This window comes from Falco naumanni, chromosome 3 (assembly GCF_017639655.2).
Source record: "Falco naumanni isolate bFalNau1 chromosome 3, bFalNau1.pat, whole genome shotgun sequence".
Taxonomy (NCBI): Eukaryota; Metazoa; Chordata; class Aves; order Falconiformes; family Falconidae; genus Falco; species Falco naumanni.
The window spans coordinates 32,808,388-32,836,117 of NC_054056.1; positions in this window are offsets into that span (position 1 = coordinate 32,808,388).

Genomic DNA, 27,730 nt, shown 5'->3' on the forward strand with positions numbered 1-27,730 from the left:
AGGTCATATGTAGTCCATACCCTTAATTTAAAGTGAAATCAACCATAATTATGTCTCTCATAGTGGGTGATTAAGTAAGTTGCTTACAGAGCCCTCCAGTGATGAAGCTTCCTCAGCTTTCATGGGTATGCTATTCCAGGGCTTTCTTTGTCCTACCAGTTCTCCTAGTAGCTCACCCAGCATCTTCCTTGTTGCTGTTCAAGCTCCATAGTTCTTATACCAGCAATGGACACAAGAAGCAATTGATACCTTTCCTCTTTGCGTTTGCACAGTTGAAGTCTGTTCTGATGTCTTCCCTTCCACTTGTCTCCTCACCCCTATCAGCCTCCACTTCATTTTCTTTAGCCTAACAGTGTCAATTTTTTCAGCCTTCTTTCTGGTTGATTCTGATTAATGTTTTCTAGAGCATTGCTGTTTCAGTCTTCAGGATAGTTTTTGAAAGATTCACCTCTTTCTTGATGTGTAGTCCCCAAACAGGACACAGTTTACTGGCCTAATTGAATAAAAGGAAATAATCTCAACCTCTACTTAGGTTGCATGAAAGGTTCTTGTTCTGCAAGGACTTTTTCACTTGTGTGGGGATCCCCTGCAGCCTCTGAGTTCTGACCAGCATGAATGCTTCCCAGCAAGCTCTTATCCACCTTGTATTTCTGTGGTGGTTCCCCCATTTAGTTTAATCTTTTTCTTTTTTTGCCCATTTCCTGAGTTTGGCAGATTCATTTAGAATTATAATCCTGGTCTCTGCTACACTCACTGTGTTTCTTGCTGGCTTTGTCTTGTCTGTGAGAAAGGCATGTTCTCTGTTCCCTCATCCCAGCTGCTAATGAAAATGTTCCATAGAACCAGAACAAGGGCAGACCCCTTCTGTATCCTGCCTGATGTATACTTGAATTTTGACAATTTCCTAACAATAAAGGTTCTCTTACAGCTGTTCAGCTAGGCTTTCTCTATTAAGTCTCCCAAATTTTCCTAGCTTGCCTATAGGGATGTCACATAAGACTATGCCAAAAGCCTAAATGGGATCAAGCTATGACACCTACTGCTTCTCCTTTATTTACAAACTTAATTACCTGTTGTATAACAAAATGAGATTTGTTTGACAGGGTAGGTTCTGGACAAATTCGTGTTGTTACTACCTGTTCCCTTATTATCTTTTAGCAGTTTCAGGACTTATCTCATGCCTCTGTGTTGGGTGCTGGTGTCCAGGTGTTAGTATTGGGGGTCTGTGGCTGTGGCCTCCGTGAGGCGGTGCCGGGGCTGCCCCGTGCCAGGCACAGCCGGTTCCAGCCGATTCCAGCCGGTTCCACCGGCCCCAGCGCAGGGCACAGCTGAGCCCCGCAGCCACGGGCGGGCGCCTCGGGGAAAGCCGGGCTGAGAAAGGGCAAAACGGTGCCCGGCAGCCAGGGCTGAGGGCAACGGGGTGAGAAACAGCCCGGCCAGCCCCGAGGGGGGAGCGGGAGGGGGGCAGGGGGCTCCGGGCGCCCCCGCACAGACACCCCCAGGTCCTCAGGGAACCACAATCGGGGATGAAGGGGTGAAGCTGAGCATGAGAAAAGAGATTGAGGGGGGGGGACAGTGTTGTGTTTGTTTTGTCTTTGTTTCTCGATGTACAAATCTATTCTAATTGGCAACAAATTAAATTAATTTTTCCAAAGTTAAGTCAGTTTTGCTCATGATGGTAACTGGTAAATCCTCTTCTTGTCTTTATGCTGAGTCATGAGGTTTACCACTCATTTTCTCCCACTGCCCCTTTGAACAAGGAGAGTGAGAGACTGGTTGGGTGGTGTTTTCTTGCTAAATTACTCTACTCCATTCCCCTTTAACGCAACAGGTGGGCATCTGGTTGATGTCCATGTCAACTCATTGTATCAGTTTACTAATATTTTGATTCATTATCCTTAGTTTTTTTCAAGAATTGTAGTTTATTTGACTAGTCTATACTTCCCTTGTTCCTTTTCCGTAATGTTCACTTTTATCTTCTCTAAAGCTGTCCACCATGTTTATCTGCTTTCTGGTATTCACCCACCCTCCACAGATTCTCAGAAATAAATATCAAGTGTCCTGAAATTATTAAAGCATTCTAGGAAAGCATTCTAGCATACAGTTCAGTTTATTTGAAAACATCCAGTTTAGGCAAAGGCTCTTACCTTACTTCTTCCCTTAGTCTAAACTAACATTTGAACAGTTTTGCTACTCAGAGCTAACTGTCATAGCTGTGTTAAATGTCCTTCTGGACACTTAGATCCTCATCCAATGCTTTGACTACGAACCAGTTCAGAGCAGTGGGATGTAGATGGGCAGAATTATTATTTTTTTTTTTATTTCTAATCTTACTTTATCAAGGCTGAATATCTGAAAGATTTGATGCTTACTTTCACAGTTGATATAAAAAAAATCTTATAATGAAGAATTGAAGTTTAATTTCTAAGTTGCTTCTTTGGGTTGCATGTTCTTTAAGAGTCTGGGCTAAAGAAAGAGAATCTGACTTTTTTGGGGTCATTGATATGTCTATTGGCATTGACTGCACAAATAGCTAGTCAAAGGGTGATGAAGAGGCCAATATGCTGTGTTAATGCTACTCAGGAATTTCCATGTACATGTAGAACACTCATTACCTAAGCCTTTTTTCTGTTCCTCTTTTTTCCTGGAAAGCCGCACAGAGCAACTTAAATGAGTGGCAGTATCTAGATGTTTGCATAAGTTAGGAGAGCGTTATCTCTTCCTTTCTTAAGACACTTTGATCCATGAAGAGCAGGAGAAAGTATAGCTGTGGGCTGTAAGAATATCCTGATACCTCTAGACTGCCCAAAGCAAAAAGCCTTTACTAGAGAAATGATCGTGTATTCCATGTGTGTACAGCAGAAGTTATTGTCTATGGCCCTGTTGGAGATTGCAAAATAACACCTCCTGATTGAAACTCTGCAGCCTGATAACCCCATTTCGTTTGGGCTAAACAAGATCAAATCCTCTGCTTTGTGTAAGCCTCAAAAACTTTTTTTTGTAAATCAGACCTTTGTGTCTCGAGGGACTGGATCGCCAGGACTCATCTGACAGGCATTGAGGTGGAGGATCAATTTCATTTTAGCTTTGGGTCAAGCCCTGCATAGAAGGTTTAGAACTAAGCAATAAAACTCTTTGGGGAGAAGGAAGTTTTTTTACGTGTTAATTATCAATAAGCAGTGCTTGTGAAAAAAGAATACCTGACTCCATTATTCTTGGGAAAGACCACTCACAGGACTGGATTTGGGCTGTCTGATTTTGCCCCAAAACTTAACTGTGTGTATGGATGGGCATAAGTCAGCACGAAACCTACATAAATATATAAAATATACACATGCAGTAAAATCATTAGTCAGATAGAAACCGCAGATGAGCCCGAGCAAGCACAGTGTGAAACTATTTCAGCAAGGCAAATTCAAAGCAAACTCTGAAACAAATGAGGTGGCAGACAACAGTATGAATGTTAATGAACCAAAAGCAATGCAACGGAAAACTATTAAATGCAGTTTTGGTGCATGAACAATATATTGCTTTAAAAGGTGCTTTCCTCTATTGGTGGAATGCAAAGATGTAAAAAATAATGCAATATTTATAAAACCTTCAATCTAAATATCTCATTGCTCATCAGTACTATAGGACTGTGTTTGGGATAGCTATGGAAATCTGTAAATCTTTAACTAGAATTTCAGGAATCATTCAGATTAATTAAAAAAAAAGTATCTGGAAACATCAAGAGTGATTGTGAATTCTGCCTAGGTTTTCCACCATTATTATTTCAGTACTCTGGTAATAACATCTATGAAGATCTTTCTTAAATTGGAAGTGGAACTGGAAGCACTGTTAATTTCATAGGAGATGGCAGTCACAGCATGTCTTCAACTTCAATAGCTTGTTTGCCAGGAGTGGCAGCTTTTCAAGCCACCAGCAGAATTTTGGAATCTATAGAGATCCTAGTACCTCCTATACGGCATCCTATACTGATGAGAACTGGTGCTTTGCTTTGAAATATTACCCAGAAGCTCTATTTCTGCAGCTGTTTTGTCTCAGTCAGTTATTTTAACTTGGCTTTTAGCTGGTATCTATTTCTAGTTGCCTACATGTACCTTGCCGACCAGCCTTAGGCAGGCTTTGCACCATCAAGCTTCTGTGCACCCAAGCCCAACTTACAGCACCCCCTTTCCCAATTCAAAGTACTTGTACACTCGATCAGCAATTTTGGGAAGGGAGAGGTGGTTCTCGCAACTTTGGCTCTTGTGAACCTCTTCTCTTCCTGCCTGGATTTGGCTCATAGATGAAATGCCTGGAAATAAGCCACTTCACAGGGTGAAAACAGGGTAAACAGCCCCTGTTCAGCTGAGCTGAGTAAAAAAAAGTGGACAGCTTTATTCCTGGTGACCTAGTACATTTGTGAAGCATTTAGAACAGTAATTCTATGTCACCACTTGCATATTTTACTAGACACCCAATTTGCTTTGAAAACAGCACCGTTGTGCCATAAAATTGATATATGCACCTTTTTTTTGGACATCTTCCTATTTTTATGTTCATGAAACTTGAAAGAAGTTGAAACACATGCACTTCTAGCTTTCAGTTTTCCCTGTTAAATGTGTTAACCAGAAGCTAAATAAAATAAGCTGGCTCTCAGAGTGCTAAAACCAATTCAGACATGTAGAGCACAAATTATGGATCAGCAATATACGGATCAGGTTTGCAGAACTTCTGCATTACACAATTGCTTTATCTCAGCAGATTTTAGTGGAATGGGTGTTATTCTTCTAATAAAATTAAACTAGTGACATCTGGGGAAGAAATACTATCCAAATTTATACAATTCCAGCATAAAATCATGAAGTAAAAGCAAACCTTTCTACTTTTATTTCTTGTAACCTAGCCAGCACTATTGCTCAGAAAACAGAAGTTACTATCCATCTGAGATGCTGTGAGAAGGACTTTGGCATATGCAAGGGCTGCTGCACTTTCCCCTGTGTTACTTCATTACAGGTGTGTGGTGCATATCTATGCAAAGCAGTTCGTTATGGTGCTAAGCAGTATTTTTAAGGTGGCCGTGGTCAACCCCAGCCTTGAGAGGGAAATCCAAGGCTAGTGGCACTTTGCATTACATTTGCACTCACTGTGGACATTTTTTTAATAATAGTGCAAGACTTCAGGCAGCAGAGAGGCAGGATTCATCCTCAGAGCTCTTTCATGTGATCCAGGAAGGCTCTTCTGTCACAACAGCTGAGCATCTCTTAGTCCTACAGCAGCAGAGTTTCTTGCTGTTTGCTTATGACAGGCTGTCTCTGATGGCTGCTTCTTTTCTTGCTTTGGTGAAAATCCATCTGTCACCTACATGGAATATGAGGCCAGGGAGGAAAGAGTGGCAGAAACACAGGAAAACAGAGCTAAGCCAGGAAATAACTAAAACTGATTGTAGCAACACACTGTGCAGACAACGATAGGTTATCTGGCAATAATAAAAATATACTGTAAACCCATAGACTAGAATTAGTCCATCTTTCAAAATGGGGAATGCTTAAAACGAATGTACCCATTGCTAAAAATAAATAAAGAACTAAAAATCGTTCTTGTCACTTTAATTGTCTTTTATGTGAATTTTTCATACAGCCAAAACTGATAATCACTTCAAGAAAGATGTGGATTTAAAAGCACGGGTTAGAAGATGTTATATGTGAAAATCTCTCTTAGCAGGTATCATGATCTACAATCTGAAAAAAGAATTTGAGAATAGTTGGACCCCACAGGCACTATGTAAAACCAAATGCTAGGTATTTTTTCAGCCTCTGACCACAGGGAAAAGCATAGGTCATTATGAAAACAAATATACACAGATGTAAGCTCACTCCTTCATGTAAAACTGGTATGCATTTTGTTGCATTTCTTTTACTGAGATTAGAAATTGCTGATGTAACCTTTAACCCTTATTCAACCCAAAATCCCAGTGATTTTTACAGAATTAAAAGATAAACTGAAGTTGTCCCCAATAGTTTTCTCACAGAAAGCTTCCTCAGGTTTATTCTTAGTCACAAAACTGTCATTACAAAATTGCCCTGTCTGAGCATCCCTCCTGGATGCTGATAGTTTGAAGGTATTTGGCTCATAACGCCTTTGCTTCTAACGACTTTACTGTCAATACTCTAATTGACTCAGACTCAAGGCATGACAATAATCAGAGTGTACCTCCTGACAAGGTAATAATAGTGCAAGATGCCCAGGAACTTTTCCAGACTTTCAAAAGAGAAATAGTTCTGTTGATTTTGAGCATAAGGTACTTTAAAGACAAATAATCCTTAGAAATCAAAGGACTTTCTTTCACTTTCTCTTTCTTTCATGCAGGTTTAATATCTATCCTTAATTGGTAGTTGTTAGTTGTGGGTATGGGGATTGTATTTTTTAAAAATAAAGCCACATAGCTTGAAATCATCTACATTAATCACAGTGTCCAGAAAATGTAATTGTTTGAATAAAACAAGGCTTGTTTTATGATGCCAGCAGAAACATACATGACGTTTGCATGTTTTTCTCTGAATCTAATTTGCTTTGGGTTTTAAGTATGGATTCATTCCTTTCATTTTTCAGAGAATTTATTAGTCAACATCTATCATATAATAGGAATTCTCAAAGCTCTGTTATAACAGTAAAACAGGCCAAACCTTCAAACTTACATCAAAGCCAAAATAAAACAATTTTTGCCAAGAGAAGTCTGTATTAGCCTCAGCTGAAGTTTATGGCCAGGCTGTAGGATGAGAGAGGAATGAATTGGTGGCTTATTGATCTTAGTCTGTTCTAGAGTGCAAGGAGTATTGAGGATTGCAGCTGTATTGACCTGTTACACACAGGACATCATCGTGGTTTTTGTAGGGGTATAGATATGTGGGAAAAGGAGGGACCAGTCTGTTTCATCAGTCTTGCTGCCATCGTACTGCACTACTTTAGTGCAGATAATGTGTTCTGGTCCTCCTCTGTGAGTACATAAATATTCCATTTCAACACAACTTAGTGGATACTGTACAGAAGAAAATATCCAATTTAACGAAAACAAAAAGGAAACTTTACTGGAATTTAACAGGCAGAATGAGGATCCAATTAAGTAACAGCAACAACTGGCTCTAGTGTAACTGTTCTTGTCTCAGTGGCATTTCTCTCCACAGGTATCAGTGCCAGAAATAATAAAAGGATGTGGCACAATAAGGAACCATCCCACCTCTACAAGAATAGTGATCAGTCCTTTTACATTTACAAAGGAAAACTTCCTGCCAGCAAACTGGATAAATACACTGTGTGGGCCCCAGCAGTTTGTCCCATGCATCTGTCAAGTGCTGGGTGGTTCTGGTGGATCTATGCTCACTCTTGATTATCAAACAAGGACTGTTTAGTCTGGCAGGAAGAAATCTGGGCACTTGACAAGTATGAAGCACTAAGACAATGAATAAAGCTGTTGTACCTGGTAATGTAAAGACCCTCCTGACAAATCACTGACCAGGAATAAGGCTGATGTGACAGCAGTAGCATAGGCTTTTTTATATGCTATCTTTGATAACATCTATAATAAAAGTTAATGGAAATGCCTATGGGAAATATTGTTCCATGACAGAGGGACATTATTCTCAAATACAGTTCTAGCAAAATGCTGCCACATCGTTTAAATCCACATAAGCCCTGATTTAAGGATCAGTGCTAGATACAGGTGATATGCAGATACAGTTGTAGGATTTCTGTGAAGGACCACATTTCATCCCCCAAAAAAGCAAAACAATGAAAAAATGTTTTTTCTGCCTGAAGGGCAATGTTACTCGTGGCAGGATACTGTGACTGGCAGAATTCTGTGCTTATTCTTTGTGTTAATGAGTATGTTTTTTGCTGTAATTCCAGAGCTACATTTCCAGGGAGGTCATCTCAGGTGGACTTATAGAACATTTGCCTTAACCTGCCAATGCACAGGCAAAGTATCCCAGAAGAGGTTGCCTATCTGGTCACACCCATTTCACTCTGTATGTTTGTAAATCTCCAGGAGATTGCTCTCCTAGGAGCATCACCTGGTTATTTTCTATTAAGAACATCTGTATACACAGCTGTATGGGTATTAATTTGTATATGAAGCACGTATATCTAAGTATATATATCTGTTCATTCTATAGCATAACAAAAAGAGCTTCATAACATCAGGAATATCAAAATGTAATAAAAGCATATGGTCTTCAAATAAAACAAAGTATGTTCCAGGCACTTGTAAAAGCTTCCATAGCAATGACTTGAGACACATTTCAGCCACTATATTGTACATATCAGACATGACTGGTAGTCATTGCTGTCACAGCTGAGGAATCAGTAAGGGTGAAAGCAGGCAGCAAAGGAGTCAGACTGGAACAATTGCAGAAAACTGTCAAAAATGTATGCAAAAAATAGATTAAGAGCTACCACAGACGTGTGTGACATGCTGAAATGAGTGAAAAATCACCATAGTGACCTAAAAAGGATACATAATCTTATTTTACTATTCTAAATGGCTTTGTGAAGCAATGCCCAAATTTCAGAGTAACCTGGTCACAAACATCATTGATTTCAAAATGTGAAAAATGAGATCATTAGTCGTCTAGAAACTGTGGAGGAAATGTACAACAGAGTTGGAGACCTTTATGCAAATGTTTCTGAAAGCCTGTTCTATCCTGTATTTGGGTGTGTGGGGTTTAATTATGAGTAGGATCAAAGATATCTTGAAAAGCGCTATTCCTGTTTTATGTGTATGCAACTCCATCTACATTAATTACATCTCAAGATCACAGAACTTGGTTACGAGCAGTAATGATAGTGATGCAAATTATATTGTGGTATTGGTAGGACATTTCACCTCCAGCAGAGACAGAATGGATTACCTTTCTCTGTGGCTTTTAATTAGGGCATATAGCTTTCTAGAGACCCTCTTCTGTGGCACAAATTTAGAACTTTCTCAATTTAAAAAAGCTTGTTGTCAAAATATTACTTTCGTATTCATAATGGGACTTTAATACAAAGAAATTTGGGGTTAAATTGTCTGTGTTTGAACATCAGCATTGTTTTGTCAACTTCAATGATGAATGTGTACCAGAGAATTTGGTCTTCACAGGGGAGCCATTTTAAGTGTTATCAGACTTTCAAACCCTTTCATTGCTTCTTTGTAGGTAATGGAACTGGTTATTTCTCTTTTGGGTGACAGTCCATTCTGCTTGGAGTTTTCTTTTATTCTAGATTGGTCAAAAACAGCATTTCCAAAAGATATTTTGGAAATATTTTATTTCAAATATTTCCAATAGATTTTGTGAGTTCTGTTCCATTTTTATAATTTCCTTTTTCCTAAAGTTACATGATGCTGTCTCCAAAGTTTAGAATGTTCCCTGTCAGCTTCTGTAATGCGTTTGTTACAGTCCTGATAAGTGTGCATTTACCTTAGCTGTAAAGAACAATACCTTTTCTTAAGGGAAGTTAATTTTGGTAAGAAAAACAAATTGGCTGCATGGTACTCTTGCTTTGTATTTTCCAAGCTTATTCCTTTCATGGATACTTTTCCAAGTGTGGATGAAGAAGATATTCTTTAAAAGAAAAAGTGCACAAATACTTAGACAGGAGGAACTTTGAATATGAGGGAAGGTAAAAATCTCAGTGGGTAGGAGACCTACAGAATGAAAGGATAACTATGGGGAAAAGGAGCAAGCGGTCATCTTTCTCTATGTCGCCTTCTAACTCCTGAGGCAGAAGGATCTACCTGCCTTTGTCAACACAGTAGGATTGATAATGCAAAGGACAAATATTCTTTTCTGCCGTTATGTCTTTATAGGTCTCTTCCAGCTGTGCTTAAGCGGCACAAACTCCCACAGAGTTTTCTTTTGTTGGGATGAAATAATCAGTCCCTGACAGGGTAGAATCAAGAGACAGGGCAGGTAAGGTAGCATTTACCTCACACCTCCCCAAAATATATACAGATCTTCTTCAAGGCAAAGAAGTAACAGTACATTTCCTAAATCAGTAGCAGCTTACTACTGGCTTATATAAAAAGGTAGTCAAAGTGTTAGTAAATGGTCCCTGATGCAAATCTGATGAAAGTAACTCCATTCAAAAGATGCCTAATCTCTTGCAACAATGGTGTAGACAAACTAAAGTGAATCACAGGAAATGCATATAGAGCTGTGAAGTTGGTGATTATTTAGAAGAGGGAAAACCCCAAACATATGCAAGAGTGTCCGACTATTTCTGAACACAGTGCAGTCTGCCAAGAAAGAAAATAATAAAAAGATATATGACCTTGGTTGCAGAGCAAGAGAAATTAGAAACTTGCAATGAAAATAGAATAATATTGAATTAGAATACAAGGTTAATAGTGATAAGAGTTATAAAAAGATGTGATAAGACAAAAGAGCCATTGACTAAACCAATCATTTTCCATCCATGTAGAGCTTTTCTGAATGTAGTAGGGTTGCATATCTACATATGGAGGCTGAACATAATCAGATATCCTTCAGAATTGGTGGTGAAGTGGAAGAAAGAAAAGAAGTGAAACCCCCGTACAGTTATGTAACAACACATCATGATCTCACATCTGTCCAATGGTATACTAAGGAAATACATTTGCACTTACTCAGATGACCTTTTGAAGAGGACCAAAATTTTGAATTAACTTGAAGCTACTCTGAATTGTCTTCTCATTTGTCTGACAGAAACTACCTGACAAAGTGGTCAGGCCTCAAATGAAGAGTCACTTGATCATCAATTTTTGAAAACAATTCATTGCTAGTGCAACAATACTTCATGCTAGTGAAAAAAACTTCGTACTAACTGTACCGTGGGACAACAGAACTAAGACAACTGTCTTCTAAAATTGTTTGCCATTTGTAGTAGACCATGGCCTTTGCATGAGCTCAGGTGAAGAAATATATTTTTACTCTTTCTGTTTAGCCTCAGTAGCCTTTTATTTAGATTAGACTTTTCTTTTTCCTGAAAACTTTTGGTTTTCTTCCTAATTTGATCCCTACTGTAAACAACCCCAAAAGTTTGTAGTGTCAAAGAAACGTGTACAGTATATCCATGCCAACATTTTCAAATATGGTAAATCATGGAAAACTGCTAACTCAAGAGGCAAAAGTTTGGCACTATATATCTGCAGGTTTTAATTTTGAAATTCTGAAACCTGATAAGCAGATAACAAGAGTTAAACGTAATGCCTGTCAGAATCCAGATGAGCTTGGAAACTGCACATGAAAATAATGGGACTATTGCACTGAAAATGCTGCTTGTTGTGTCTCCGAGATTTAAAGTTCTTATATTACTTTGTCAAAACCTTGATTGATTAAGACTTGGATTACCTGCAACCCTGGTTCCTTGCCTTCTTTATGTGAGCTTCCAATAGGCTTATTAGCTGGACCTCATACTACAGGTGAAATTTATTCAGAATCCTCATTTTAGTCTCTTGTAAAGAACAATATTTTGTATTTTGGTTGGGATTTATTAAGACTAACATGACAGTGAAGCTTCTGCTGACCCTTTGTGCAGACCTGAACCTCACCCTACTGACACAATAAGGCGTTGGTTTCTGGAACATATTTGTCGCTCTGGTCTATGAGGACTGCCAAGGTGCTGAACCTTCAGGTGATCTATTCCCAGGCCTTCCCTCACAACAGTTTGGGAAGGATGTGCAATAGAAGAAAAGGACTTCATGGCACTATTTTTTTCTTTTATGGATGTTAATATGACTGAAGACATTTTTGCGAGGTAGTTACATTTTAAGGTGCATTAGGTGCTCTGTTGCCTCTTTTTACACATCCACTGTTCATTTTAGTATTTTCTAAGAGCATCTATAGTATGTGATAGGTGTTAATGTCACTTATAAAATTAAATTAACTAGGATATTCTGAAATTGTCTTTAAAGGTCAAATTATAATCTTACCCACGGTAGTACTTTTACTTAGGAGTAGGTCTAGGTAAATCGATAACACTATAGGAGAAATAAGGTTAGATACATAAAAAACTTTGGTGCCGCATACCCTCCAAAATGTACTTAACAGTGCCTAAATTCACAGGTTTAGATTTTCAGAATTCTTGTTTGTTTCCTGACAAAACTGGAGACATTAAACATTTTTACTCCTAAACTGTCTATCTAAAATTTTCTGCCAGTATGATTTCACAGCAACATTAGAGATCTGCTTCTGAGTGGTCAGATGTCTTGATAATATGGAATATACAGGTGTCTGCTTCTTTCCTGAATTTTCCCAGCTATATAAACTACATGTGTCTCCTCTTACATCACAGAACTGGATCCTAAAGATATTCCTAAAGGAACAGAGGCAAGTGTTCCTCTCATCTCATGAGTACTCTAAACTATAGCTCACTCAGTCTTTCCTATCAACTGTTGTGTTTGACATAAGCCTTTAAACTTGCTCAAAGCCAGGACTGTAATCTCAGTACTGTTATCCAGAGGTAATAACCATAATATATGGTGCCATATTTCACTTAGTGTTTGTGTAATTCCTTTTTAGGCACAGTAGGAAGCTACCAGTAGAAGGACTGAGAAAGACCCACAACAAAACATCTAAGAGTTCAGACCACTTAGCTGAAAGATATATGCAGATGAGGAGGGATCAGAAAGGAACTTTGGAACTCATTGCTTCTTTACTCCAAGCAGTTGCTATAACCATTGAACTACTGGGTGTTGTGGGGCTGCTGTAGGAATGGAGTGATCCACTTACAAACCACATTGTGACTGGAAGTTACAAGTATGGAGTTGGGTAGCTCCAAGCAATCTGCTAGTAGATGTTTACTTTTGGTCACAGTTGTAATGGTGATTCTGCATACTGATTTCTGTTGCTGTCTTTCTCCAGTGCTTAATTCCTCCCTAGAACTGTGTTGGAAGAGATCTGGTTTATGGAAGGGAAACCTCTAGGCAGCAGTGACCCTTAAAGTTTGGCTGATTTTGCAGAGAAGTTCTTGGAACAGCACAGATAACGTGAGTAAAGTTATGTCCAAACTAGGTATGATTGGATTAGCACACCTACTGGAAGCCATAAAGATGCACTGTCAACTGTAATATGCTCTAGTAAAAAGCAAGATATGTAAGGCTTAGGCAGAAAAGAGGGAAATGTACCAAGCTAAGAGGGTTACCTTGAGTTTAGTTCAGGAGTTCAGCTGTCCGATTATCTTCTGAAAGTGAGTCTGAGGTTTTTAGGTCACCCGCTGCTTTTGGAAATAATACTGGGAGTACCTCTCTTTCCCTTTAGTGTACACCTCAGCACATCACAAATTTGATTTAAATAGCCTCCAATACATCTCCTAACATACTCAATGGTGAATTTCATTGCACTGCCTTGTGCATCATGCACACATGGTGGCACAGAGCCTCTGCCTAGGCAGTGCATCCCAAGGCTGGTACAAGGAACCCACAGGCATATAGTGTGGATGATCACAGCTGGGGAAATCCTAGCAGCCTTCTTTGTTCCTTTCTAGTACAGATTGTGAAAATGAGCTGGAAGGCTTTCCAGTAAAACAGTATCAACAGGCTTTTAATCATGCATTGCCACTGAGCTATGACTGAACCTATCAGGATACTACTCCTCAGTGTTGTGTGGCTTCCACTCTTAGTTGTTTGTTTCAGTAGATTTTTTAAGTCTAAAGAGAGAGAAAGGCAAGTACTTGCTTGTGAGGACACCATGCATTAAGGTAGGCATTTTTTAATTTTTAATGACTGTTATGACTATCCTTCAGCTGCCAGGTGCATCATTTAGCTCTTTGTTCTTGATGTCATTCATTGAACTGTTAGCATTTGTCATTTGCTATGCACACAATCCTGTTGCAGACGTTAGTGCTTCTGTTAATGCCCAGCTTTGATACTTGAAAAGGATGGCTTGTTCCCTGCCTTCATGTGACTTTGCATGATCAGAGAGGCAAACCCTCGGGGCACCAAGAGCATACACATTTCTGCTTCAGCACCCATATTTCAGACTGTAGGTGTAACTGAATAAAACTTCTGCTACAAATATTTTCAAGATTGGGAAGAGTCTAGACAAAGATCCCTTCTTAAGCCTCCTTTTGCAAATGTTCAGAGCCAATCCATTTTCTCTCAATGCATTGAAGCTTTAAGTAATTTTTGTATGAGCCTGGTTGGCCTTAATTTTCCTATTCAAAGTCTTATATTGAGGTGAATGGGAAGGGAAATATTTTACAGAGCACTTGCAGCTCTGTTTAGGTATGATGTTAAACAAGTTGACTGTGAAAACCAGAAGTGTGTATAGCTACTAGGGTTTGCAGCTACAATTATCTTGTCCTTTCCATATCAAATTACTTGTCTGATCTACGTGCTTGATGTGACAGCAGTATTTGGCCCTCACAAGTAAATTTAAGACATAAGCAAGTTGTTTTCCACAGTCTTACCCACATTTCTCAAAAAAGAGAGAAATACAGCTGACCCCCCATACATCTATAGCACTGCTAGAATGTGGAAGGCACGTATTCTGTGTGCTCACTCTTGTCCTAGAGCCCTTTCTGCAGTAGAATAGGGGATGGGATCTACTTTTGTTTGGTCTGTACCTCAAAGTAAAGAGGACAACGGAAGAGCTAAAAGTAATACCGGTTCATTCATGAAAAAAAACCCAACAAAACAAAACAAAACAAAACAAAACAAAACAAAACAAAACAAAACAAAACAAAACAAAACAAAACAAAACAAAACAAAACAAAACAAAACAAAACAAAACAAAACAAAACAAAACAAAACAAAACAAAACAAAACAAAACAAAACAAACCCCAAACCATACGCACATGCATAAAACAATCCAAAGGAAAAGCAAAAGCCGTATGAAGGACACTTTGTGCATTATGTAGTGATCCTGACTCTAGCATCACTTCCAACGTACAAAAGCTGGGAATGGCAATGATGTCTGTAAAGCTTCCTGAGACCTGTGGGTGAAAGATGCTAACTGTATGCTGACTATTTTTTTTTTTTTTTCTATTGTAAAAGGCGGAGAAGAACAGTGTGCCAAGAAAACTTTGGCAAACCGTTCCCTGCTGTGTTCCCTGTCTCTGCTTATCCCTGCTCTATAATTAGTTTCTAAGTCTGAACTTTCTGGATATACTTTGCTGCTCACTGTTGTGTATCGTATTCATTGTATATCAAGCCCAGAGGAGCCCTCATCCCTACTAGGTGTTCTAGTGAGCCAAATGACATGGAGAAGAACAAGCCACCTTCTGGAGAAAAGGTTATGGGAAGAAAGAAACCAAAACATTAATACACAGCAGCTTCTGGTTTGTGTTTAATCTTAAATTTCTGAGACACTTCATCTAGCCACTTTCGTCTGCCCTGCTATCAGCCACTGACATTATAAACCCTTCTGCTGTCACCATATTGGCCTGTACAGCACTCTTTTGTCATTTACTGGAAAGATTTTATGGAAAGAGAAAACAGGACTGTTTAGTAAGGAAATGGTTCAGGGCAGTCTAAATAAACAAGGAGAACGACAACTGCTACCTACTGTCCAACGCAAACTATTATGTTTGCATTTGCTGTTTGTCTTTCAGTTGCAGTTTATTTCCCTGCATGAATTGTGGATGCTTTAAATGGAGGGAAAAAGTTTTGATCAGCACATGAATGAGAGCACAGGGAAACTGTTTGCATTTTGTAGATCCATATCTGTGTAGCAATATAGAGTATTTGCTGATTTTCAGAAACTTCATTGCAGATTTTACCAATTGCAAAATAGGAAAAGTTTTCCAGAAAATTTCTGAGTATATTAGTACTTTTAATGAAGTTTTATCTTAACCACATGGATTTGCTTTGTTTGGTTTTTTTAAAGGTGTTGATCAGAAAGCTACTGTAACAGTAACTGCAGACATCTACAAAACTGACTGGCTTCTGGTTGCATTTCCCAAAGCTAGTACTGAAGCTAGAACCAAACTATTAAGTTATCTGACTGGTATGCTCAGAGTATGATATGATCAACAGCAGGGATGTGAAGGAGGAAATCAACTAATAATTCATTTCATGAAAGAAATGAGTAATTCAGTAAAATAAAGAATTGCAATCACCCTCAATAGTGTAAAAGGGTGGCCAGTGTCAACACAATGAGTGTGATTCTGTCCTTTCCCTCTGCTGCCTTATGTCCCCAGAAGGGTTTCTTGTCATTTCAGCAATGGCTGACAGGAGTCAGTTGAGTGCTGACACATATTGTAGCACCTGTAAGCATTTTTGAAATAATTGACATAGTCCTGCAGGGTTTTGACAAGTTTGTCAACCTAATGAATGGGCAACTGAGCTTTAAAACCTACACTAAAGGTCATGTAAGTTGTTCAATGGAGGATGAAAAATTCTAGTAAGCAAATAATTGTTTCTGACTTACTCTGCTTGCCTGAGAAACAGCAAGGGTGGGGGGCACTTTACAACCTCTCACCTCCAATATTCCTTATGACACTTAATGGGAAGGGGAGGGAGGAAACTGAAGAATGTTTTTTTCTGGTTTATTTTTATAAGCAAAATTTGAGAAACCTTCATGTATGGAAACATACTTAACAGGGAATGAACCTGATTAGTTTAGTGCAACTGTAGTTGTCTTCTTATAAAAACAGAGTTGATCTTGTTTATGAAAGAAAATGACTCACCACAGCAATAAAGCATCTGTAGTTTGCTATAGCCACATATATAACCTTGAGGTTATAAACCAGTAAAAATATTTGTTTAAAAAATTGATCTAACTTTAACCAAAATAGTTTTACTTTGCAGGCTATGTGTAGATCAAGCCAAATGGCTTGCACTGAAAATTAGGGTTTAGCAAGTAGACAAGGTATCCACAAATCAGTTGAGCTTTTGTAGCTGTATAAACTAAAATTCATCTCAGTTTGAAAGACTGAAAACCTACCCATGGAGAATTGCCACTGCTCAGCTGACAGGCATAACCTCTTTGATTGCTGCGGTTCAGTCATGATTCACATCATAGTGGAGCAGTAGGACCTACCAGAATGCTCAGGGGTTTTATGTAAAAGTTCTGTTTTCCTTGGCCATGAGTAGATCTTCTAATGTTTGAAATAAACGTAATTTTGCCTTACAGAAGAACTCCATGACTGCACCTTTAACAGTGCTTTCCAAAGATCACAGATATACTGGCCAGGGGCAACATATATTAATGCTACTGTAGGGAAATACTAGCCTTTCTTCAACTGCAGCTCCACACTCTTATTTAAGGGGTGCAAAGCACAAAGAACTGCATTTAACTGGTATTTCTTCTCCCTGACAAGACAACAAGTCTACTGGCTGACCTCACTGAGACTGGGATATTGACTGTGGTGGGGTTTTGTACTCAAATGGTGAAATAAACATCCAATCAATAATATGTTTTCAGAGCAAACCGCAGTGTTACACTAATTTTAGCAAAGTCATCAGATCAGTAGTAATAACAACCTGACTAATTTTTACAGGATTAGAATCACTTAATTGCAGTTAATAATAATTTGTCAAGCATATATTATTATGGACTATACCAAAAAAGGTTTAGCAATGGAGAGGGGAGAGGGAGTAGAAGAGGAGAACCAAAACCTAGTATTTTGTGACTGGATTTCTGAGTTTACTTAACTGCTTTTCCAGCTGCGTAAAACTGATGTATTTCCCTTTCAGGGAAAGGTAATATTTGTGATGCAGAAGGCAATTTTCAAGCTGTCTGTGAGGAACTCTGGCCTCCCATTAAGATATCTAAGCAAAACATCTTGTTTTGTATATACTGCCCTGTACTGCTCTTCTCTCTGTCTCCATGGTCATCTGGGGGTCATTGCACTGGTGGTTTACTTGACCGCATTCCTGCAGCCTGGATTCTGCTTTAAACTAAGACAGATGTTAATGAGCTGCTATTGACTCTTCACCAGCAGGAGATAGAAAGAGAATTTTGTTCTCTTTTTCCGAGTAGAATGAGCAAGTAAGAGATTCTGGGAGATTCAGTTGCTGAAGGAAAAGAGAAGGACCGATATATATGTAGTATACTATTATGTAAAATGCTAATATTTACAGAAGAAAATCAGCTAGTCTTGATGATATTTCCAATTAGACAAGTACTTAAATTGATGCATTATGAGTTTTTCTGTGCATTTGGAAATTCAAACCTGTATCTACTTTCCCCAGAAAGATCATGTTGGTTTTTTTTTCTAATGTGTCAAGCCAGAACCGTTTATCCATGCAAGGCTGAACTCACTGCTATCTAAAAGCAAGATGAGATCAGATTTTTTGGGGCCTTAGCTTGTTTCTCTATTTGTAAAAATAAGGAAAAAAACCCACAAAAATCCACAACTTTTATTTTATTTGTTGATGTGTTTAAGTATGAAGCTTTTAAATATCAGTTCTCCCAGGTATTATGAAATTTTTCTCTTGCTTTTTTTTAGTTTGAGGTGGAAATATGCATGCATCTTCATATCCAATATTGAGTTTATTGCTCTTTGAGGGCTTTGGAATTTCAGAGGCACAGACCAGACCTTCTGAAGTGCCATAACTCTAGTAATTCATGCACTTTAATAGCTGTAAACTAGAAACTACTTTTGCTGTTCTCTTTCCCTTTCACTTTTATGTTTTTAATCGCATTTTCCACTCATGCCACTCCAGGCGATATGACTCCTTTCATCTGTTAGATTTGAAAAAATATTTTCTTTTTTATTGTTATGCAGATAATTGATATCATTCTGCCATATCTCCACTGATAATTCAGAAGACATTAAGGGACTGAATGTAAAGATAAACTAACATTTACTTTACATCAGCTCCCCATGAAGACAATCAATTGGGCAGCGAATGAGAAATTGTTTGTTAGTCTGCAGCAGTCTTAGAAGTAAACATACTGATTCTGTTAAAATGTTATAAATGTTGTATGTATAACTTCCTAATGCAAAAACCTTTAAATAATTGACAATCACAATGTTATTTTTCCTTTCCATCCATTGTCAATGTTCAGGTGGTCTGGAACATTAGGATATTAGCAAATTTCACCTGAATATCATTGAACCTGAACTTGCCACCTTTAAAACTGAATGCTGTGAAAACAAAATAAAAATTGTGAACACTTTCAGGTTTTTTTCCAAATACTCCACTGCAGACATCTACAAAACCTCTAGCTGGAACTAGAATATTATGTATTCAGTCTACTGTTTGAAAAGTGTATTGGGAGTATGAATGCTTGGGATAAAAACACAGATTAAGTAGCTGCATATTTAGTAAGCACCTTCCACCTTATAGGCTGAATGAGGGAGGGGTTTTCTTGGAAAACACACTATGTTACCATGTAATTAAAGATATTTTCAGGGAAGAACATAATGAAGGTTGAAAAGGTGAGCTTAATTGTGCCATTTTCTAGTGCTTGTGTATTTGACTTTGCAATTCTAGTATAGTTTTCTTTGTATGAAACACAAGAGTTCTCATGGCAACTACTTTCTCGAGTATCTGTTTGAAAACTAAACAAAATTATTAATTCTCTCCATATAGGTATGATTTTAGCTATGCCTTTTCTGTCTTTCCAATGGAGATATTAAGTTTGGAGACCCAAACTGCTATCAGGATTCAAAGTGCAGCTGGAGTAACTGAGGCTACAGAAGAAATATGACCTGAGTTAACTTGTTAGAGGTTCCTGCATAGCTTCTGTCCTCTAAAACCTGGGTTTGGCAACATAAATGAATTGGAAATTCACATTTAGGTTATGGCCAGTAATTTCCAAAACTTAAATAATTTGTGTGGGTATGCAATGTGCATGAGTGTGGAAGACACACATGGAACAGAGATACTGATATGCTCTCTAAAACAAGCAAACAAATAATTAAAATAAAAGCCACTTAAAAATTCTCCATGGAAAGATGCTAAATGACTTCTAAAATAACATTTCTTGTACAACCTCCATATTAAAAGTTACCTACACATTTCAGTAAAGTTTATGGTACCAGGTATTGAAAGGAAGATGTAGGAAACCTCATAGTAGACAGTTACACGATTATTTTGCCACAAGAGAATATTTCTTTTTAATGGTTAATAGCTGGCTCAGGTCCAGAAACATGGAGGAACTGCATTCTGTATTGTTTTTATGCTAATGTAGCTGTCAGTGATCTTGACAACCCCATTACTGCAGGTAATGAAGGTCTGGGGAATCTCAGACATTAGAAAAAACATGGAACATGAGCATATTGTGGGGACATTTGAGGGAATTTTTTGTGAGGCCAGCTTAGAGCTAATAACTTTTTTCAGAACAAACTGATTCTTTCAGAACTTCTTTCATGTTCATTTACTTGGGCTGAGTGGTTCTGTCCAATGAGCTTTCTCTGGACTCAGGGAATGTGGGAATATGAGATGTAGATAGCGTAGTAGCCAGTTCAAGACTTTGATTTGCTTTATGAGTCCAGCTGTTGTTCTAACCACAGCTGAAAATGAGCAGAGTTGGTTGCTTTCTGTGGATCCCACCTCCTCTGCCCTGGGACAGAGCAGGCTGGTGCTGATGCATCCAGACGAGCTCTGAATGCCCTTTTGCACATACAACATCCTGCTTCAGCTAGTACTCCCAGGTATTATTAATGGAGATGGCCACTGTAATTGTCTGGGAACCTGCGGCACATCTGAACACAGGCTGTGTATGCCATCCACAGTTAACTGACACTTGTGTCCAGTTTTTTAACTCGTACCTGAACGGCCATAAATTCCCTCTATGGGTGAGCAGAAATGCAACCGGAAAGCAATTAGATCCCCTGTCATTGCAAACTATGTCAAAAAGCACCACCCTACTCTGCGAGTGTGTCCAGTGAATTTCATGTACATCTTTTCCTGGACTGGTAGTATTTGAACCCACATGGAAAGGAAAACAAGCATATATAGGGAAATCACTAACTAGACCAGCAGCTGTACAGATCCAAGCCCAGCTCCGAGGACTGGCTGTCTTTTTGCTGTTCATTGATCCGCTTTCTCTTCCCCTTCTCCTCCTTACAGACAGGACCCAGCCTGGGCTAACTTTTATCTGTGCAAATATAGCACAACACTAAGAAACTAAGTGATCCGCTAACTTCTGTGGCAGCAAGCCTTATTTTCTTACCCTTTAACCTAGCTATGCTCTTCCCTGTCCAGTCTCTTTCCCATGGTGGGAGGAGCCTATTTTTATTCCCAATTATCCTTAGAAAAATAAAATCCAATATCGCCTATGTGCCTTCGACATCCTGAGCTCATTTGACTTGGTGTAGCTACCACAAGATCTCCATAAGCTCCCCAACATGTCGCAAAGGGCAGAATGCAACACAAGGCAAATACGCATCCTCTCAAAACCTGCTGTCACAAGGAGGGAGTTGTTTCTTCCGTCAAAATCTAGGAAGTAATGTACTACCTTGGCCTCTCATTTCTGCTTATGCGTCTTTGAAAGCTTCTCCTCTATGCCTTTTTTTTGCCATGCAAATACCTTCCTCTATAGTCATGAAAACGAAAGGAAAAGCTGTGTTTAAAACAAACAAACAATTAATATTAATCAAATATTTATGAGCATGCATGATGAATATTTATGACAAAATCAGTGTCAACTGAAGATGTAAGATAAGAATCAGTTGTAAAACTTTTGTGTGAAAAAAAAGTGCACAGTTAGTGTTAATTATTTGGCTACTATTATTAAGTACCATTATAGCTGAGGGAACCTTTCAAATTATTTATGCACTTGCAGATAGGCTGACTGAAATGATTTGTAAGTTTAGTAAACTGTTTTAGCCAAGAATGAACTGAAATTTTATTACAAAATTTTCAGAAATAAATGTGATTTGTTTGTGGTTTGTTTTTTTTTAATGTTCAAATAATTTCTTTACATCAAATGTGCCAAAGTGCAATTTAAAAGAAAATAAAAAAAAAGTCTTAGGTTCTTATTAGAGACACACCAAAACTAATTTCTGGTTGATACAGAACGCATATTCCCAATATTTTTTTTGTTTACGAAAAATTATTACTGGAGCTGAACAAAGTTCACCAAATTAGAATGTTTTCTATAAATCTCTCTTGGTGGTATAGGATGACTGTAGTATTTCTGTGGGAAAAAAGGATTTTCTTTTTCTTTTATGTCTCTTTGCACTTCAAGATGTATCAAGAGCTCTTGAATACATCAGATTGACTTTTCATGACAGTAGGCTAGCCTAGTTAAATCCAGACTTGAATTCAAGAGCATGTTTTTAATAGTGAAGGTAATTAACTTTGGAACAATTTACCTGAGCATGAAACAGATTCTTCCTATCTTGAACGATACTAATTGAGATGGGATGTCTTTCTAAAAATAAGCTTATGGTTACCCAGAAGTTATGGGTGGAATACAAAATATTTTTTACCCATGATATGTGAGAGGTCAGGCTATATGAATGTGTGTGGTTTCTTATTCCACCCCCCCACCCCCCCCCGACATTAAAATCTAGGAATCTATGAATAGGAACAATTTAATCTTTGATCTAAATTCTCCTATTCTGATTTTTTCCCTGGCTGTATAGTAAAGCTGTCAATCAAGGACAGCTTATTTTATAATTCATCTCTATCAAACTGACATACAATTAGCTTGGGAAGATGATCCCCACACACATTGGTATCAGTGTTTGTTCACAAGTTTAAGTGCTCAGTTCTGGAACATTTTCTGAGGTGGATATTGCCATGTGCCAAGTAACTTCAGTGTAGTTGATGGTGCTGTTTATGAACCCAAAGCAGAAATCCTTGAAATGTATAGAAAGACAACTGTTGAATTTATGGAGTTTCAAGTCATACCGCAAATGCATTATAATCAGAACTTAGAAACCTGGACTCAGGTAGGTTACTCCAGCCCCTCTGATCTCCTCTGGTAATATGTTGGTGCACACCAGCACTGTTGGGGAGGTCAATGCTGCACATACAGCCTGAACCTGGCAGCGGACAAAACATGTTGGACTCCTGAGACCTGCTGCCCTTGTGGGTCACCTGGGCCAGCAGGAATCTGCCTTGGCACTGGGACATGCCGCAGTATTCAGGAGGGACATGAGCTGTCTAGTCTGCCCAACTCTTTCCCTGGGATAGATGTTGGAGGATAGAGGCAGGGGCATATGCTGGGCCAGGTGTGGAGTCCAGGCACAGTCACAGTGAGGAGAGCTGGGTGCTCTGCATGGAAATCCTTGTTTGTTTGTGTGCTGCTGGGAGTGAAGAGTGGAACATTGTCTCCAGCATTGCCTTGATGAGGTGCTTGAAATGCCAATGGACGTCTGTTTCCGCTGAGTTCCCATGGACCTCACAGTGGGGGTGACTTGCTAGCTGCTTTGAGCTGTTAATGAATGAGGAAAGACAGCAGAATCGAGTCTGCACCCACCTCCCACCCTTCCACATCCCTCCTTGCTCTGCTGTTTGCTGGGGCTGCCCAGGCTTACCTTGGTGACCTGGGGAGCTTCTCAGCCACGTAATAGTGTGGCTTGCCTGGAAAATCAGCTACTTGTAACCATAAATACACTACTTGAATAAGCAGTGCAACAATAGTTAATGGGTTTGGAGCTGAGTAGTATTAACAACTGATTAATTTTGTTAGTTTCTTCTATATTGGCTTTCTTTTCCCCCTTTATTAATTGCTAAGGAGCTACCATTCATCAGCTGTCTCATGGCCTACACAGTTTACCACTTAATTGGGAAGCCGATTCACTCATATGGTCCATACTGAGATGAAGAAAAGTATCTTGGTAGATGTATACTCATTATATAGTGTATGAACACTACTAGTATATGTCAAAACCAGCTCTTTCGTGTCCTCAGAAAATGGTCTCAAACACTAATAAAAAGTTACCTTTCAACATCAGTTCAAAGAAGTTGTTGGTGCCTGCATAAAAACAACTTCCGTTGCAGAGTGATTGAATTTTAATAATCTCTTAGATTTTAGGACTTCAGTTCCAGTTTATTCTTGTCTTATTTTCTTCCTCCCTCTTTCAGCACTTTCTCCCTTAATCTCTTTCTCAGTAGGAGAGAACCTGCCTCTAGGGTACAAGTAGGAGGAGCAGAGAGCCTGAAAGATCAAGCTAAATTAGGAAGTCTTGAAACATAAAAGGTCACAACCCCACATTTTTCTGAGGGCAAATTTCCTGCTATTGACTCTGTAACACTAAGGAGGATTCAAACTGATTTAATTTTCAACCCCCCATTCCCACTCCCCCCTACATTTTTCTTCTTGTCTCTAGACAACAGATGCCAATGTCTTTTTAAATTGTTGTTGATTAACTGCGAACACTGTACTGTTAAATCTCCCAGTCATATTTTTCAAGACCTTCAGAAAAATAACTGATAGAGTGCACACCACAGAAATGAACGTGACCTTATTGCAGGTTTTTTGAAGTGAGAAACTTATTTTTTCCCTTTCCTTTCCCACCTCATTTCAAATACATTTAAACTCCTCCTAAAATTCATGCATCCATTTATTAGAGTAGTGTAAGTAAAGATTTATCAAATGATAGGGGTTTTTGTTTGCTTGTTTTCTGGGAAGGGGAAGGGGTATGCATGTGAATTTGCAGCACAACAGCCTTTGATGCAATAGGTTTTGTTGTGAGACTGAGATCTACCCTTTTTACTAACTTAAATTACTCAGACTGAAGTCATAAATTCTTCAGAGCAAAACTACACAAGCCCTGCCAAGGTGGATATCCTCATACAGGTGGAAACGCTAATAGGAATGTTAAAGGACAGTTAACCCTGATTTCTTCTCATTCTGAGCTTTTCTGAATATTTCCTTCTATTGAATATTTTTTGATTCTTGAGGTTTTATTTACTTATTGAAGGAGGACACAAAATAAAGGCCACAAGGGAGGGATAACAATTTATTTCCTTACCATGCACATGCATCATGTCATACAAGGAGTATATGTGGGGATGTTCCTATGTAAAGTTGTAAAATCTTGGGTTTGTACATTTGTTTGGTATTAATAAACTCCTCTCCTTTTCTTTTTTGTTTGATTGTTGTTTTGTTTGTTTGATTTGGGGTTTTGTTGGGTTTTTTTAGTCACTCTCACATTTTTTTTAACCTTTCTCCACGGCAGACAAAGAAGAACTGCTGCTACCTGCTTAGATAACAGTAATTATATTTTCTCCCCTGTTTGATTCAGAAATCTACATGTTGGAGCTGTCAGAAATCTCCTGACAAGATTGTCATTGGGCCTGTGGCAGACCAGTTAGGGCTGATGAAAAGAATTACAGGTGTCGTAATCTGTCGCAAGAGCTGAGGGATATGGTTAATGCTACTGTGAAAGGCTGGGAAAACTAGCTGGAGTTCGGTCTGTCCAAACTGAGATCTTAATCTTGCAAATTCTTAAAATCTAAGCTTAACTTTATGCACCTGTGCAAGTCAATAGCTGTGCTTGCTCAGCATGTGGAGATAAGCATTTGCACACAGCTTTGCAGGTTGCTAAAATGTAAAGTCTTCAAAGCTACTTGGTTTTGGTTTTGTTGTTTTTTTTTCTTTTCTCCACCCCTACCCTCTCCACCCCCCACCCCCCACCCCGTCTGCAGTGCTAGTAAGCTTTGACTGGCATATGCTCCTTAAAGAGTGATTAGAAATAGTCATCATTATTGTCTAGGTATGAATATTGACTTTTCAAAGGTAAAGTTGGATTGATTAGAGGGGCTTTCTTTGCAGGCAGGTGAACTTAATTTCTACACCCAGTACTGTATCCTGATATCTCACTGCTCACTAATAGTCTGAGAAATTCCCATGCCCATTGCTGGGTGTTTTTGAGGAGAAGATAAAAAGCAATGGGAGCATGTGTGCCAGTGAATTGTTTCTGCAGCCAGAGGCATTTCATCTAAAAGGATCTACCAGGATACCTGCAGGGCTGCTTTTCTCCTACCCACCCTTGCTCATCAGCATTCCCTTACATAGATCAAGACACAAAAATGTATCTGTAGAATGAGGGCATTAATGTGGTAGAAGACTAAATAGATGCTCAAGAGAAGGCAGAACTTTGAGCAGGACAGGGAAAATGACAGCTCTTTAGAGTGCCCTGTTGCTATTTCAGCAGCAGGTTCTGAGTTTTCAGCTACCTCTAAGGTTTTTTGGTGTTTAGTGTTTTTTTTGTGTTTAGCATCAGAACCGGCCAGTAATAAAAGTTTAGTCTCATTTTCACAAAGGAAAATAAATTAAAAGTTATTGTTGAGGCCAGTAACTATGTATATAGAGGCTACTAGCTCCATGCAAATAGAGAAAATAGATTAAGAATTTTAAGAAATTTTACGCAAGCAAATTAGCAAAGGTTTATTTGGAATAACACAGAAGGAAGTATGTATAATCTGTCTGTTCTTATGTTTTTGACATCTCATTGCTGGGACCTGCTTTTATAGTGGAAAGGCACTCTGGGGGGGAAAAAAAATGCCATACAACACTGTTTTTATGAAAAGCTGAAAAAGAACAAAATTAATAGTGGTTTGTTTTGGTTTTTCTTTAATAATAATAATAAAAAATCCCACGGTACCAGTAATTAGCCTCCTCTGGATGTGTATTATTAAGCTGGCTCCATGCTTCTTAGGTGGCCAAAAGGGAAGGCACTCTGCTTTCATCCTTTTACCTAATGCCACAAATCCAAGGTATGCACCAGTCACTTATTAATGCACACCATGTTGAAGCTTAATGCTATTGTACTTGTTCTTTTTCAAGCTCCAGGCTGGTTGTACAAGAAAATGCTGCAGAACAGCCTTGGGAGCAAAAGTCACAGTTAGGGATTATGTTCAAGCATTGAAGAAATTGTAAAAACTCTTTGTTGTTTTCCTGTTTTTTTGTTAATAAAAGACTGCTTTATTGGTTATACACTTTCAAGTAAATTTCTCAGTCTTCTTTAGAAAAGCTGGTTTTAGCCGCCTACACGTCTCAGAAGGAAAAAATAAACTAAGCTGAATTTTGCCTGCTTTTCATATATCACCGTGTTGTCAAAGATCCTGTTTATTCCTTAATGTGCCCTTCATTTTCCTATTGAAACAGCTTAAAGAAATCCAAATTTTTTTTAGTAGTTGGAAGATTCCTAACAGCAGATAGTCCACTTCTGAATAAAGCCTAGAAAGATGTCTCTGATGTTTTCATGATCTTTTACATCAAGAACAGCCATTAAACACAGTCAGTGCTTCCAAAATGGAGGGAGGAGGGGAGGCAACCTCTCTGTGTATAGGCTGGAGAGGGATAGAAGATATATTTTCCATGATCTCACTGGAACAAAATCAAAAAGCAAAGAGTAAGAAGTAAGAGCTATCTGGAAACTGGAAAATTTCAGAACAAAATTTTCTCACTTACAAAATGTTTCTATTTTGGAAAAAAAGACTGCATTTGTTAGACCATTTTGCCCTACTGTTTCAACCAGCTCTGGAAAAGATGCACTTCTCCAGTCTGGTACGGGTGTGAAAATGCAAAGGCTTCTGGTTTGAACATTTACTATTCATTTGGGCAGAGAAGAGAGGCTGGATAAGGAACAGGGTATTTGTTGTTCCTGACACAGTGGTTGGTCCGTCTCCTGTTTGGCACAGAAATAGTCCTTGGCTGAAAGAATGCACAAAAGCACATTACTGGGCACCTCTATAGTGGCTGGCCAGGTGCCCATTCACAATCTGTATGCAAGGACTGCCACTGAATAGAGATGGGGAAGTAGGGAAGCTCCTCTGCTGGGCAGAGGTCTCTGCGGTGCTGACCCTTCCTCTTCCTCAGCTTGCACCAGGCCGAAGGTATGGCAGTTCCATCATGCCTGGTGGCTTCTCTGCAT